The sequence below is a fragment of the Nannospalax galili genome, unplaced genomic scaffold (assembly GCF_000622305.1).
Source record: "Nannospalax galili isolate Female #2095 unplaced genomic scaffold, S.galili_v1.0 scaffold701, whole genome shotgun sequence".
NCBI classification, from domain to species: domain Eukaryota; kingdom Metazoa; phylum Chordata; class Mammalia; order Rodentia; family Spalacidae; genus Nannospalax; species Nannospalax galili.
The window spans coordinates 968,164-986,041 of NW_008344990.1; positions in this window are offsets into that span (position 1 = coordinate 968,164).

Genomic DNA, 17,878 nt, shown 5'->3' on the forward strand with positions numbered 1-17,878 from the left:
AGCCTACTGAAAAATATACATATTTGTAAGTGCACATGTAGAGTCAAAGGCAATCTAACAAAAACGACAGGACGAGGTAAGAGAAACCTCCCTTCAAATTATTGATAAGCATATCCCAAGAGAATCCCAAAATAATACAAATTACTTACACAGCCCTTGATACTTCCCAGAACTTGAACATAAGACACTACTGCTGAGGACATGGCATATTTCAGACACAGGACTTGGAGCACTTGAGCTGGAACTGACTTGGAAGCCTTGTCCATGAAGATTAGCTTTCACAGTATCTGAAGGTACTATGCAAGGCGCCAAGGGCTAAAAACAATCACTGCTCGTGCCCAACTATAAACCACAATAATGACAGGCCTCACAAATTCTCTGTATTGATACAATAGCGACACCCTTATCTTGGGGATAATCAATAACTGTCTAATTGGAATTTAGACCCACTCAACAGGAGGAATCCATGTATGATTCTGTATATGTAGTGAAGTATACATTATTGGAGAGGTCATAGATCAGGAGAGGCACCTACTACTGCCAATTTCCTAGACCAATGTAATTTCTCACTCTATTCTAAATACCTATCCTTCTATTCACAGACAAGTGTAGCTCTCAACACTCACCAAAGAAGAGACTTTTGGCAATGGATGGAGACTATTACAAAGTTCTACAACAGAAGAAATTACAGAAAGCAAGTGACTGTGGTTTGCCCGGATCTACAGTATAACTAATCACAATACAAAAATGTTAGAAACATGAAAAGCCAAGACAATATTACTCCTCCAAGTGTTGAACTCACTTATACCAAAAATGATAAAAATCCCAGAATGAAGATTTCAAACGTTTTCTTGGAAAAATAACTAATGACTTGAACAATTCAACCCAAACCCTGAGAGAGGAAAGTCAGAAACAATGAAGTAAAACAAAAGTGGATGAAGGAATGAACAATATGGAGGGGAAAGTCAGTAACATGGAAGAAAAATTCAGCAAGGGAATTGGGATTTTGAGAAAAAAATGAATAGAAAATTTAAAAATAAAAAAAGTCTCCATGAGTCAAATGAAAAGCAGTGAAAAGCTTCACCATTAGACTCGACCAAGAAAAAGAAGGAATGTCAGGAACGGAGGGCAAAGTTTTCAAATACCACATGCAAACATTGACTCAATAGGCCTTGACATAAATAACAGAATACATGAAATCCAGGGGGGAGGGGGGCTATGGGCGAGTGCCAGTGGGGAAGGGGGGAAAAGAGGATTAAGATGTTGTGTATGAACAAATTTCAATGAAATATATTTTAAAAAGAAAGTGTCTATTACATCAAAAATTAATATATTTATGATCAAGAGATCAAACCACTGGTTGTTTTTGCAGAAGACCCGGGTTTGAATCTCAGCACCCACATGGCAGCTAACAACTTTTGTAACTCCAGTTCCAGGGAATCCGACAGCCTCTTCTGTCCTCTGTGGGCATTGCATGACACAAGTGCACTTACCCACATGCATGCAATACACGCATACGCATAAAAATAATAAATGAAAAAATAATAATTTATTTTGAAAAAGAGATCAAACCAAAGAATCCGTGTACTAGAAGTAACTGAGATAAACAGTAAAGGCACAGAGTATCAAGTCTATGAAATTTAGCAGAAATTCTCCACATCTACAGAAAGAAATGGATATCCAAACACAAGAGATATTGAAAACTCTAAGTAGACAAAAGAACATCTCCATGAGATATTATAATCAGGATGTCAAACATACAAAACAAATAAAAGAAAACCCCACCAATATTTAAAGCTTGGGGAAAGTATCAACTCATCTATGAAGGCGGGAATATCAAAACATCAGCTCACGGAATGATGTATTTCCAGCCTTGAAAGTAAACAACTGCCAATTAAGATTGTTATATCCAGCCAAACTTTTTTAAATTGATGGAGAAATAAGTATATTTCAAAATAAGTACAAGCTAAGACAGTTCATCAGCTCATTACCACAGTAGGCACTTCGAGGAATGCTATGCACAGAGGAGGAAGAAAGTATGAATCCTGAGACCAAAATAATGAATAAATAAATGTTATGTGAGGAATATACTAATCTTTAACCACAAACCATCTAATCTACCTTCATCATACCTAAGGCATGTCATAGACGGTGTTCTCATTGCTCGGGACAAATGGTATCATATTTTTTATCTTTGATCCTGCGATCTATTATGATGATATATTTGTCTTTTTGAGATAGGATCTCCCTGTAGTCCCAGCTGACCTGAACTCACTAAATAGACCAGGCTGGCCTTGAACTCACAAAGATCCGTCTGCCTCTGCCTTCCAAGTGCTGGGACTAAAGGCATGAGCCACCATGCCCAGGTTTTATTATGATTATATTTTATCTCTCATCTTTTTGTTGCAAGACCAAATTTGGAAAATGACTACATTCTGGAGAGCATCTAGCAGGTGCTAATCCACTTGTTGCAGTGCTCTGACATCTATTATTCTACTGTAGAGTAAATTCGTATTGTCGCCAAAACAAAGCTAGTAGCCTGATACCTGTCACTGGCAACTTATAAGTCAAAATGCTAAAGAACCCCCCATGGTCACTATTTAACGTGTAAAAAGTCATGCCTACATTAAGGAACAGGTAGTGTAATAGAATGGAATGAGTGCAGCCTTTGGAAAGAGGTTTTTGGAACCTAAATTTCCAAGTGAATGAAGATGAAGTAGAGTATTTAAAGGGCATGACATAAACAGACATTTCATAAATGTACCAGTTCTTTTTGGCAAATGATAGTTTGGGACAGAAGGAATTATTTTACTCTTTTCTTAGGAAGTATTGTCTATCTCAACTCCACCTGAAAGGCCATGAGTTCATTAGAACCATTCTTCCCTGACCTCTCCAATTCTTTTTCCTTCACCTTCCCTTTTCTCTTGTTTTATTCTTCCTCATTCTTCCATTCCTTCGCTTTCATTTTTCATCACTCCCTTCATCTTCTCTCTCCTACTTATTTCTCTAGCTAACAAGGTGAGTTCTGCTTTCTCACAGCAGATGACAGCATGTGACAGCCAATTAGCGAACGAGTTGCCAAGTGGATATGAACAGTTGCAGGCGTCCTTTCCTGTGGTGATTTTTGTGATCATTATTTTTAATAAACATCTGAAGAAATCAGTAATGACTAAGAGATATACCAATGTGCAGTATACTATAAATCTTTGCTATAGGCTCAGCAGTTTATCTAACTTCTAGTGCTCAGACCATATCCTAGCCTCGAGATCAGAGAACTTAGAAAATTTGTTCTTGATCTCATAATACATTGTATGGATGGAGAGGTAACAGAGAGAAGAAAGAACAGAGATTCCATGGAAAAAAAAAGTTACATATAAATTGCCTAGCTAGATATCTCTGTGCAGAAAATTACTGTAAAAATAGTTACTTGTAATTGTAATAAAGTTACCGAAGCCACCTAAAAGGCTTCTTGTCATCTGATTCCTTCTTTTACCAAGACAAATTTCTGCTGCATTTAGCACCATACAGACTAGACAACTGGACAAAGATATGGTAGTAGCCAGTCAGATCCTAGTGAATCTAGAAAGGAACTAGCAGCAATCATCTCCAATTTTCATTTGACAAAAATGACCCAAAAGGTGTGGGGGGAGGGGCTGGAGAGATGGCTTAGCAGTTAAGAACACTGGTTTATCTTGCAGAAGTCCCAGGTTCGAATCCCAGCACACACATGGCTGCTAACAACTGTCCATAACTCCAGTTCCAGGGGATCCGACAGCCTCTTCTGTCCTTCATGGGCATTGCACAGCATACGTGCACTTACCTACATGCAGGCAATACACTCATACACATAAAATAAAAACAATAAATAAAACATTTTTTTAAAATGACTCAAAAGGATCAAATTGCCAGAATGGGAAAATGACATGATTCAGGTTATATAAGTAAGTAGCAGAGTGAGATATGTAAAGAAATTCTAAGGCTCAGTGTTTTCCTGCCATGGTCACCATCCCATGGGTCACTGAATCTGCTAGACACTAAAGGAGGAAATAAATGAATGGGAACAAACCTTCTAGTCAAATGATATAGACTCAAGATAAGTCCCTGTTTTAAACTACTATGTGACTGTCTTTGGACAAATAAGATGATTTCTCTATCACTTTCATCTATAATAAAAGATATCAGATGTGATTGTCTTTGAATTCCATTCTGCTTATGATGGTTCAGTAATTAAAACAACCCCTATATTCTTTTCATTTGAATCAATAATGGGTTTGGTCAGAGAAGAACCAACTTCTAAAAATCAGTTTAAATATACCTATAGGAAATAATTGATGGAGAGTATTTATAAGCAGACAACCTAGATTATATATTTTTACTCTCCTCATACAGGTATAATAAACATCAAGACCAGACTCATAGAATCACTTATCACTTGTTCATTCAGTTGCCTGTCTCCTATGAAGGTATTTCTGTAACCAACCTAGCAAATCTTAGCTGAGAGTGGTGGCACACACCTATAATTCCAGCACTCAGGGGGCAGAGACAGGAGAATCAGTTTGAGGTTAATTTTGGTTTTGCAGTGAGTGTGAGGCCAGCGTGGGCTACAAAGCCAGATCCTGTCAGAAATGAACAAATAAACACGTTAAAATAAATTTTAAAAAACAAGAAATCTCTAAATTACTACAAGTTCTACCATCTATAGTAGGGTTATAAGTGATCTGAGTTGATCCGGGTTGGTACTGAGTTAATGCTGAAATTTTGGGTAGGTAGGGAGAAAATGAAGAAGAAGCAAAATAGAAGTTGGTGTAACAGTGAACATAAGACTCAACGGAAAAACATCTATTGTGAAATAAAATAAGTGTAAAGAAGATATATCTGTGTTGAATTTCCTACAAAGACTGGTTAGAACTTCAATGATTGTGGAGCAACTGAAATAGAAGTTGGTGTAACAGTGAACATAAGACTCAACGGAAAACACCTATTGTGAACTAAAATAAGTGTAAAGAAGATATATCTGTGTTGAATTTCCTACAAAGACTGGTTAGAACTTCAATGATTGTGGAGCAACTGAAATGTTGCAGGTCCAGAGCTTAATTACAAATTATTTTGGGCTATCTCAGCATCTTGAATATCCATTGACCCCCTATTTTTATGAATTACCACCCTGTGACTATTATGTATGTCCTTTTGGAATGTAAAAACAGACATCGTCCCTTCAACAAACCTCAAAACTAAGAATGTCACATAGCATCTGAGGCCCATAGCAGAGGTTTCCCCATGTTGCTGTAACCTTATATCTGATATTTCTACCAATGTATTTTCAAAGTGGGTTGACTTATGATATTCTTTAGTAACTATAAAACTGCTACAAAATTGGAACATGGAATTTGGGGAGACCTTAACCTGCATTTCTGGGCCATGATAACTCAGTTTTACTCCAGAATAAATTGTCTCTTACTCATGTTGACAAAACAGTTGGGTTTCTTGCATGTAAAGTTCTAGCACATAAAATAATGACCCTAAATGAACCCCTGTTCGCCAGAGAAGCCACTTACATCGGCACTAGATATCACCATGTGGCATTTGCATCCTGTCTCATGTTTCCTTCTTGGGTGAATGGTAGTAAATTTTTTTTATTGTGCCATAGAATTCTGTTGGTATGGTCCACAGTCTATTTATTCTGAGCTGGTTGTTTAGGATCCTATTTGGTGGATCTATTTTTGTGTTTTGTTTAAGACATCCAGTTTGTTTGTTTAGAAATAATTTTGGTTTCTGACTATGTGCATTGGTTTTTATATAATATATATTTTATTAAATTTTGCCTTCAAATCTTTGAAAACAGTTTGGTTCCTGACCATTCCATTTCTTAATTTCCTAACACTCAGTTTTTTTCTGGGTATTTCTCCCATGTCTGACCTAAGGAAAACAGAAATATTCAGAGAAAAACAGATAATTGCTATGCAACCTGGTTTTATGTTCAATATGTGTATATAATTTTACTTGCAAGTATTTTAAAGAAATGAAAAAAAATCTAACTAAAGATAACTTGCCTTTAAGTTTATCTCAATGAGGAACATTTACTCTCTCTAAATTGGTTTATTTTGTGTTCTTAACTTTAAGTACTATACAGTAGAATGAAAACAAAAATAATAAATTGGCAGCCTAATTTAATTGGGATTTAAAAATCTAAAAATTATGAAATTGATTTACAAATTAGTACAAACTCTGGAAACTACATCTAGATTAAAAGGAGATGTCAAAAATAAATAAGCCAGCTGTGGTGGCACACGCTTTTAATCCCAGCACTAGGGAGGCAGAGGCAGGCAGATCTCTGTGAGTTCGAGGCCAGCCTGGTCTACAAACTGGGTTCCAGGCCAGTTGGGGCTACAGGGAGACCCTGTCTCAAAAAGACAAAGAATAGATAGATGATAGATAGATAGATAGATAGATAGAGATAGAGATAGAGAGATAGACAGATGATAAGAGTTCTGAGAGGAGATGGGGATGGGATCTGAATATAACAAAACACATTGTATGGAATTCTCAAAGAATCAATAAAAACTGCATGCCAGAGGATGGAGTATGGGGAGGGATAATAACAGTAAATGCCTTTATAAAAAGTCATATGAAAACCTACCACCATAGAAGCTTCCTAAAATATATACATATACATCATAAAAAGAAATTAAAAATAGTTATCTGACAACAGGCAGGATATTTTCCCTTCTAGACACAGGGAATAGTAAGAGGAGGTGTGGATAGTGGAAAGAATCTAAATACCATCAAATTATATTATATGAAAACCAAAAATATTCAATAAAAATAAATAATAAATTGATAAGAAAATTTAAGAGGCTATGTCAGAACTAACGATAAATTCCAAGAAATCTCTATATTGTCAACCCCCTACTCTCACCTACCCTTTTCTGACTTGTCTCTTCATTCTTTATCTCTACTCAGAGGAAAATCCTATATGAAAGGTAGAGATTGTCATGCCTATCATAAGATACAAACTAGAGAGAAATTATACCTTATGCTGTATTATATCTTCCAGTATACTCCCTTCTTGAACTCATTCCTCTATCCCCATGATTTCTTTACACATCACTGGCTTCTGCAGTTACCGCAGGGTATGTCTAGGGATTTGGGGCTAAGATTTACAAATGAGAGAGTACATGTTTCTTGTTTTTCTGAGTCTGTGTTATTTCACTTAGTATTACAGTTTCTAGTTCTACTGCCACATCCCTTGATTACCTACTAGAAGTTGAAGATAAGACCCTATTGCTGAAGACATGTTACACTTTGGACACAAGTCTTGGAGCTATTGGGTTGGAATTCTCCTGGAAGTCTCCCTGAGGAGTACATCTCGTAGTATCAGAAGATACTATACATACTGCCAGGAGAGAAAACAAATAAATGGTCTTATTCAGCTGTAAATCCTAATAAACAACAATGACTGACCCTGAAATAGATAGCTATTGGTGCAGCAGTGGAACTTTTAGCTTGTAGGTAATCAACAGCTGTCTATTTGGAATTAAGGTCTGCTCAATGGGAGGGATCTCACATATGGTTTTGTAAACATAACCTAATACATATGGCTGGAAAGGTCATAGATCCCAGAGAAAAACTTACTTTTGCCATATCTCTAGACCAATGTAATTTTTTCATTATTTTAAATATGCAAACTCATATTTATAGACAAATATACCTTTCACCCCTCATCAAAGAAGCTCCTTTTTGCAACATATAGCACTATTAAAGAGTTCCAGCACTGATCAAACACAGAGAATAAGTGTCTGTGAGATGCTGTAGTGGTTTGAATGAAAATGTGCTCCATAGGCTCCAAGTACTTGGACATTTTGTCCCCAGTTGGTGACACTGTTTTGGGTGGTCTTAGAAGGTGTGGCTATCCTGGTGGAAGCATGTCACAGGGGGAAAGCTTAGAGAGATCTTAACCCTTGCCAGATCTTGAGCTGTTCTCTTGTTTCCTATGCCTGCTTGAAGATGTAGAGCTTAGCTTCTGCTCCTCTTCGAGCCACCTCAGTTGCCAAAGCCCCCGCCAGGATGGACTCTTGCCCCTTGGAACTGTAATCTCAAATAAATTCTTCCTTCTGTAAGTTGCTTTGGTTAGTATTTCTATTACAGCAACAGAAAAGTAACTAATACAGATGCTTAACCCTAAGTGACACATCTCCAGTGCGACATCTACACATAAGGTGAATGCATCTCAACTCTTACCAGAGAAGTTTCCTTATGTAGCACATGGTGATTAATACAGAGAAACACAATTGACCTATGGGCATAGAGAGAACAAGTGCCTACAGTGTACTTAACCCTAAATAGGAAACCTAAGTCAATCCTCTGCCTCTCAAGGCTTAGGGATCATTGCAGAAGAGGAGGCAAAAAGATTTTTAATTTCCAGAGAGGGTGTATGATCAGAAGAAAATAAAATCTTCCAGATAGCTAGGACATTCCTCATATGAAATCACAGCAATGGTGAAAGCGTACACAAGTCCTATTCAAGCTCAAACTAGACAAAATGCACAGGCATGGGTAAGAGGGTAGAAATCGCAACCCATTTTAAGGAGCTTTTGGCAGCTGAAAACTGCTGGGGGAGGCAGGAGGAAACAGTGTCTTACAGGGATGTGACTCTCGTTGGGCCCAATGGATGGTCCCACACTGAAGGACATTTAAGGACACAAATCAGACTCTACAAATCATAGACAGAAGGACATTTAAGGACACAAATCAGACTCTACAAATCATAGACAGACAGACAGACAGACAGACAGACAGACAGACAGACAGACAGACAGACAGATAGATAGATAGATAGATAGATAGATAGATAGATAGATTAAATTGGATGGAAGGCAGAGGGACAGGTGCTGTTAGGGGAGGGAATCTAAGTACCATCAAATTATATAGTATGAAAAATCACAAAAATTCAATTAATTTTTTAAAGGAAAGAATGAATGCTTGTCACTATGCTGCAGTTTTAAAGTCACTCTCTGCTGCATTCTTTCCTGCCTGTAAAGATGTAAAACATCAATAGTTTTGAGCACTTGGAATTTTTCCCTCTATATGTTCTACCAAATTGTATTCCAGCTTCAATCTTTTCTCTTTGTAACAATTAAATTTCTCAGCTTTAGTCTAGATTCCATTATAATGTTTTGAGGAAGGATATGACTTTCATAACTTTCAAAGTTAAAATAGGTACATTTAGATTCAATGCATTTTCATTTCAAGAAGGTTTTAAAAACTCAGTTTCTATGTGTTTCTTTATCTTTTTTATTTACACTTGACTGTCATTAATAATGGCTGACTGTGGAAGAGCTCAGCAATGATTAATCCAAATTTTTCCTAGATCAAATGATTTGTACTCCAGGGACCTCTGAAGAATGCATGTAGTGTAAACTGACACCACTTTGATGATGACCAAATGTAGGGTTAACAGCTGACTTTTAATGGACCATGATGCCAGGTCTCAGATTGGCCCTGAGTAGATAAACAATGCCTGGCTTGTGAATCTAAAGTGTGATTCTTTAATATCTTTCTTTCTCTCTCTTCTTTTTGATGGAGAAACAAGCACAAAAAGTATAGTTTAGCCTCAATATAAATTAAAGGAGTAAAAAATCTTTGGACTAAAGTGGCATTAAGAAAGACATTTCTGCTAGGTTTTGGATGGAGAAAGTGGTTCAAGGGGACACTGAGATGGGTTACTAGTGATTAAGAAGTCTATTAAAAGAATTACTATTCAGGTGTGGTGGCATACGCCTTTAGCCCTACCATTTGGGAGTCAGCAGCAGGTAGATCTCTGTGAGATTGAGGCCAGCTTGGTCTGTATAGTGAGCTCTAGGCCAGCGGGGCTATAGGGAGACCCTGTCTCAGAAAGATCAAAAACAGTTATTAATGCCATAAATTAATGAAAAGAGAGGCAGCAGCATGGTGAGGGATCTTAGGAGAGAGTTCAAGTCTCAGCATCAGAGGCAGACAGCATGGTGGGGTCCCTGAAGTGAATCAGAGCTCCCATGGCAGAAGAGAAAGACTCCTTTTTAAAAATTTTACTTATTTTTATTTTATGTGTATGAATGCTTTTCCTGAATGTATATAAGTGTACCAAATGTGTGCAATGCCTGCAGCGGCCAGACGAAGGTGTTGGATTGCCTGGAACTGGAGTTATGGACAGGTTTTAGCTGCCATGTTGTTGGTGGGAACCAAACCCAGGTCTTCTGGAAGAGCAACCAATACTCTTAACCTTTGAGTGAGCTATCTTTTTGGGATGAGGGAGTTCACAGCAAAAGCCTAAAGTCAAGATCTCTGATTCCCATGCGAGAGGCAGGAAAGGGTAATGGCGAAAAGGATGTATGTGATTCCAATAGCACCAACACATTAACATCATTATCCTTCGATATTAACTCACTTCCCAGGTGAAAAATCTTGTCTGAAATATCCCAGTAGGGTTCCTGTTAGCATCTAGGGAGAAAGAGAGCAGTCTTACATTCCAGCCTTAGTGAGAATTGCTAAGATTGACAACAAATGCTGGTGTGGACATCAGGAAAGAGAAACACTTACAGCTGGTAGAAGTGCAAACTGGTACAGTTACTATGGAAATCAGTGTGGAGGTTCTACAAAAATTTATAAATAGTTTTCCAAAATTATCTAGTCATGTCATTCTAGAACATATACCCAGGGGACTCTATATCCTATCATAGAGATACCTGCTCATCCATGTTCATTGCTGTTCGAGATTCAAAATAACCTGGAAATGTAAACAACCTAGATTTTAATCAACTGGTGAATGGGTAATAAAAACAAAGTAGGCTTATGTAATGGAATATTATTCAGCTTTCAAGAAAAAATGAAATAATGAAATTCATAGGTAAAAGTATGGAGCTGGAATCAATCATCCTGAGTGAAATAACCAAGACCTAGAAAGACAAGCATTGAATGACTCTCTCTCTCTCTCTCTCTCTCTCTCTCTCTCTCTCTCTCTATCTCTATCTCTATCTCTATCTCTCATCTTTAGATATGTGTGTTTCAGAAAACTGATAGGGGTCAGGAAAACAGTAAGTGGCCCTGTTGGGCAGGACTCTCCAGGGAGGGGATATATAATGCATTTATATAAAGATGAAAATGGAGAAAAGTGAAACAGGGCTTTTTAAAGCAGAATGGGGATGGGAGGACAGGGTAAAGGGTTGGGGGGAGTATGTGGTGGGATAACTAACACTAAAGTCCCTTTGAAAAAGTCAAATGGAAGCATACTACTATAGAAGCTTCCATATATAGTTTATATCACAGGGGGGCAATGCCCCTCATAGACACAATAGGCTAGCAAATAAAAATCCCATTGCAGGAATGGGTTACTTCTTTTGGAGTTGTTGCCCTGACCAGTCATTATTATAGTTCACAGGTTTCACAACTGAGTAGCATTATAGCACCTTCCAACACCATGAAAGCTAGGCAATAGGGATCAAGCTTCAAGGTCAGTACCAGCATGATTTATCCATGTTCTATGAATCAGATATGTGGTGTCTTCAGTAATTTTATCCTAATGTTAAGTTCTGAAGGGTATTTAAAACCAATGGCAAGATCCAGAGATGTTTGGGGGTCTGTAGGACTGGTCAGGGCAACAACTCCAAAAGAAGTAACCCGTTCCTGCAATAAAAATATCATTACAAAAGAAATATAGGAATGAGTTTACAACAGAAGGAAGAATAGTAGACCCATGGGGCAGTGGACAGTGACCCATTCAACTTCCTTTTGAGCTGAAATTAGACTTTTGGAATTAACGTAGGGCCTCCTTATCTAGGTCAGGTGTTCAAGTGTTGGTCTCCAAGGCAGTGTATAATGCCTGCATTTACGAATAAGGAAAATATTACTGAGTTCAACTAGCATGCATGCTGTTGAGTATTTCAAATGAACTGGGTCAGAATGCAGGTTAAAGAGCTGTCTACATATGCATAAAAGAGTTAAACAGTTATAAATGGAATAATCAAAATTATATGCTAGGAAATCCATGAAGAGTTTTAGAATCATTTTGAGTTGTGTTTATTGAGAGAAGGGGGTTAATGATAGAATGGTCACCAAAGGAGGAAGTACTCATTAGAGTTTTATTTTTTTGCTTTAGAGAGGAGGTTGTGGGGAAGGCCAAGAGTAGATAGGTATTTATAGTATTGCTATAGATCTCAAAGTTAACACCACAAAATAGTTTTTGAGTACTACTCACAAAAATATTATGCCATATACAGAGGTAGGTATAGAAATAGCTATTAAAAGGCCTAAAATAACCCAATATAGTTTTTGGCTTTAGATCAGTAACATTTCAATTCTCTACACTTTGATATGCCTAGCATTAAAGTGGTAATAATAAATATAGGAACAGCTTATTGAAGTTCTAAAATGAATATAGTTTATTCTTGAAGTCTTAATTATTGCTACATCAGCTCCTATCCCATGCAGCTTGGGGTTTGTCCTAGAATCTTATGAACCTAGTCTAACAGAAAAGCAGATCACTGGAAGAGAAATCTTTAACTTCTGTTAACTAAGAAAGAAATTTCTGGATTATATGATATATTAGATATATTATAATTGAGATTTAAGTAATTCACTTATCCTCTGTATTTTAAATAACAATGATGCACAGAAATGTTATGGTTAATATTTTGATAATTAAAAATACAACCTATGACTGCCTCTCACCCACCCTCACCCTATCCCTGCCAGCCTTGGACCTAGGCAGGCGCAATTCCTCTGCCTCAAATTCCTGGCTTAGCTTGCTAACCCAGCCTAGCTAAACACCCAGCTATAGATTGCTAAGTCCCTACTCATGCAGTCCCCTCTTGGCCATCTGTCCTGCCTCCTGATCAGCTAGACAGACCTGCCTAGCCTGCACTCTGGTAAGTCAGATCCTGTCCACTGTGTCTCTGTTCCATTACTCTTGCCAACCCCAAACCATGTCCCCTGTCAGGCTTTGTACCCAGGCAGGCCCCAATTCCTGTGTCGCAGATCCCTGGACTAGCTTCCTGACCCAGACTAGCTAAACACTTTAATATAGATTTCTAAGTGCCCACTCAATGGGTCCCCTATGGCCATTTTTCCTGGCTCCTGGTCAGTCGGACAGACCTGCCCAGCCAGGACCCTGGTAAGTTAGATCCTGCCCATTGAGTGCTCAATTCCTATGCCTCAGATCTCTGGACTAGCTTCCTTAAGCCAACTAAACTCCCTAAATCAGACTCCATGGGCTCTTGATCTATTTGACACAGCCAGACCTCCTAGTAACCCTACCAGCCTACCTACTTCCCTGTCCCATCATCCACCCAGACCAGTCTACTACCTTATAAGAACCTGAAACACGCATTAATTTATTTTCCATACCTGAACAAAAAGCAATCAAGCTACATAAACAATATAAACAGAAACAAAATTAAAGAAAAGCAGAGTAGAAGTTCTTACTGGACACATAACCAACAAAGAACATCCATGTGCACAAATGGTAGTGCAAAAACATAAATAATATGAAAAACCAAGAGAATATGTTCCCAACAAAATCCACTAGTACTTGAGAAGGGCACTACAATGAGAACCACACTGAGTAACCCCAGGATGCAGCATTTAAAAGAACAATCACGAACATGATTAAAGAACTTAAAGAAAACACAGACAACTCAAAAAGGAAAGGCATAAAACTTATGATAGAAGCCCAAGAATGTACTAATATTTGACTTGATGAAATATCAACAATTCATGACTTGAAAAGTGAATTCACAGGAGAGCTAAAAATAGTGAAGAAAACCCAAATGTAAATGAACATGGGGTTGACAAACTCAATTAACCAGTTAGAAACTACAGGAGGAAACCTCACAAGTAGAACAAATGAAATGGAAAACAGAATATCAAGACTAATGATAAAGTTGAAGATCTGGACTCCTGAAGCAGGTACTACGTAAAATTCAAAAAAAAAAAAAAAAAAAAAAAGGAAAGGAATACTAGGAAATGTAGGGAAACATGAAAAGACAAAATCTATGAATTATTGCATACAGGAAGGAGAAGAATCTCAGGCCAATGGCATTGAACAGATCTTCAATAGGATTATAGAGGAAAGCTTCCCTAAATTAAGGAAAGACTTAAATATAGAGATTCAAGAAGCACATAGAACACCAATTAGACATGACCAGAAAAGAAACTCCCCAAAATACATAATAGTAAAATCATTAAATGTATATAACAAAGAAAAACTACTGAAAGCTGCTAGAGAAAAACAACAACATACATATAAAGGAAAACCCATCAGAATTACAGCTGATTTTTCAGTGCAAGCTATAAAAGCTAGAAAAGCCTGGATCAAAGTATTTCCAGTTCCAAATGATCATGGATACCAACCCTAAATACTTTATTCAGTAAAAATATCTATTATGGTCAAAGGGGAATGGAAAATTTTTCATGACACAAAATCAGTCCTACAGAGAACACTCGAAGCAAAACAATGGGCTGAAGAAAGGAATAAGTATACTCAAGAGGCTACAGGAAGAAAGCAAGAAAGCTATAATAACAGAAACACAAGAGAGGATGACAAATATAAAGAAATTAAAATGACAGTATCCACTACACATCTTCCAGTAATAACACTAAATATCCATGGCCTCAGCTCCTTTATCAAAAGACATAAGCTAGTGGAATGGATCAAGAGACAAAATTCACTTTTTTCTCTTCAAGAAACTCAGCTCACTTTCAAGGATAGACATTGCCTTAGGATGAAAGGATGGAAAAAATATTTCAAGAAAATGGCTCTAAGAAGCAAGCAGGTGTTGCAATTCTAATATATGAAGAAAGACTTCAGATTAAAATTAACCAGAATGTATAAAGAGGGTTACATAATTTTAATCAAAGGAACAATTGATCAAGAAGATATTACAATCATGAACATATATGCACCAAACTATTCATAAGAAGAGTACCTAGGACCATAATACGCAGATTAACCCCAACTCAGTTATAGTAGGTGACTTTAATACCTCACTATCTTCAATAGACAGGTAAACTGAACAAATAATAAACAGACATCTGAGTTAAATGCTATCTTACACGAAATGGACCTAACAGACATCTACAAGACTATTCCACCCAAGGACCAAAGATTACACTTTCTACTCAGCAGTGCATGCAAATTTTTGTAAAATTGACCACATCCTGGGGCAAAAAACAAATCTCAACAAACGCAAAAATTGAAATAATTCCATACATTCAATAAGACCACAGTGCAATAAAGCTTATAATCAATAGAAAAAGAAGCTCTAGCAAATACAGAAATTCATGGAGATTAAATAACACATTCCTGAATGAGGAATGTATCAAAGAAGAAATTAAGAAAGAAATAAAAATATTCTTGGAACTAAAAGAACATGAGATTACAACAAAACAAAACCTCTGGGACACCTTAAAAGCAATCCTAAGAGGGGAGTTCATAGGTCTTAGTGCCTACGTTAAAAAATCAGAAAGTGCACATGTAAATGACTTAACAATACAACTCAAGACTCTGTAAAGGTAAGAACAAACCTACCCAAAACCAAGTAGAAGACAAGAAATAATAAAAATCAGACCAGAAATCAATGAAATAGAAACAAAGTAAACAATACCAAAAAAAAGTCAATGAACCTGAGAGCTGGTTCTTTGAAAGAGTAAACAAGACAGACGTATCCTCAGCCTAGTTAATCAAAAAAGGAAAGAACAAATCCAAATCAACAAAATCAGAGACAAATGGAGAAACATCACAACACACACACACACACACACACACACACACACACACACACACATACACACACACATTAAATAAATCCAAAAGGCTATAAGGGAATATTTTAAAAATCTATACTCCATTACATGTGAAAATCTAAAAGAAGTGGATGTATTTCTAAAATCATGGACGCCATCAAAGTTAAACCAAAAAGAGATCCACAGCTTAAACAGATGCATAATAAACAAGGAAATTGAAACAGCAATAGAAAACCTCCCAACTTAAAACAGCACAGGTCCAGATGGATTCACAGCGTAATTCTACCAGAAATTCAAAGAAGATATATGCAACCAACACTGCTTAAATTATTCAAAAAAAGAGGAAGAACTCCCAAACTCCTTCTATGAAGCCAGTATCACTCCAGTACCAAAACCAGGTAAAGATACAAAAAGAAAAAGAAAATTATAGACCCAGATCCTTAATGAACATAGGTGGAAAGATACTCCAAAAAATACAAACTGCATACAGACACAAATCAAAAAGTTCATCCACCCTGATCAAGTCAGCTTTACTCCAGAGGTGCAAGAATGTTTCAATATATGTAAATCAATAAATGTAATAAAGGATATAAATGGACTTAAAGACAAATACCACATGGCCATCTCAATAGACACAGAAAGGCCTTTGACAAAATCCAACATGCATTCATGTTAAAAGCCCTAGAAGTAATTGGTCTAGATAGAATATACCTCAACATAATAAAGGTATATATGACAAACCCATAGACAACATCATTCTAAATGAAGAAAAAGTGGAATCATTCCCATTAAAACCAGGAACCAGACAGAGCCGTGTACTATCTCTACTCCTTTTCACCATAGCTACTGAAACTCTTGCAAGAGCAGTAAGACAAGAGAAGGAAATTAAAGGAGTACTAATTGCAAAAGAAGAGGTTAAATTATCTCTATTTGCAGACAATATATTACTCATAAAAGATCCTAAAAATTCCACTAGAAAATTCTTAGAAATGATTAATATTTTCAACAAAGTGGCAGGTTACAAAATCAATTTACAAAAATGAGTAGCCTTTCTATATACAAATAACAAGCAATCAGAAAAATCTTTCAAAGAACCCCCCCATTCACAATAGCTTCAGAAAATAAAATAAATTATTTAGGAATGAACCTAACCAAAGACATTAAAGATCTCTGTAATAAAAATTTCAAATATCTAAAGAAAGAGAAAGAGGAAAACACCAGAAAATGGAAAGACCTACCATGCTATCAAAAGGAATTTATAGATTCAATGCAATGCCAATCAAAATCCCCATGACATTTTCACAGAATTGGAAAAAAATCATCCTAAGATTCATATGGAACCACAAAAGACCCCAGATGGTCAAAGAAACCCTGAGCACTAAGAACAATTCTATAGTGATTACTATATCAGATATTAAACTGTATTACAGAGCTATTGTCATAAAAACAACATGGTACTAGCACAAAAATAGACCCATAGATCAATTGTAGACCCAAAATATGAGTACATACAATTTCAGCCATCTGATATTTGACAAAGGGGCCAAGAACCTTCACAGGAGGAGAGACAGCATATTCAGCAAATGGTGCAGGCAAAACTGGATCGCCACCTGTAGAAAAATGAAACTAAACCCCTATCTTTCACGTTGCACAAAAGTCAACTCCAAATGGATCAAAGACCTCAATGTGAAGCCTGAAACTCTGAAACTGTTAGAAGAAAACATTGACGAAAACCTACAATATATAGGAGTAGGAAAGGATTTTCTAAACTGGACATAAATTGCCCAGGAAACAAGGAGAAGAAACAACAAATGGGACCTCATTAAACTAAAAAGCCTCTGTACATCAATAGAAGCAACCAAGGAGGTGAAGAGAAAACCCACAGAATGGTAGAAAATCTTCACCAGCAAAACATCTGATGGAGGTTTAACATCCAGAATATATAACGAACTCAGAAAACAAAATATCAAGAAAGGAAGTAACCCAATTAAAAGATGGGCTAAGGAACTGAACAGAGAGTTCTCAAAAGAAGAAATAAAGTCAGCTAAGAAGCATCTTAAAAGGTGTTCAACATCACTAGTAATTAGGGAAATGCAAATTAAAA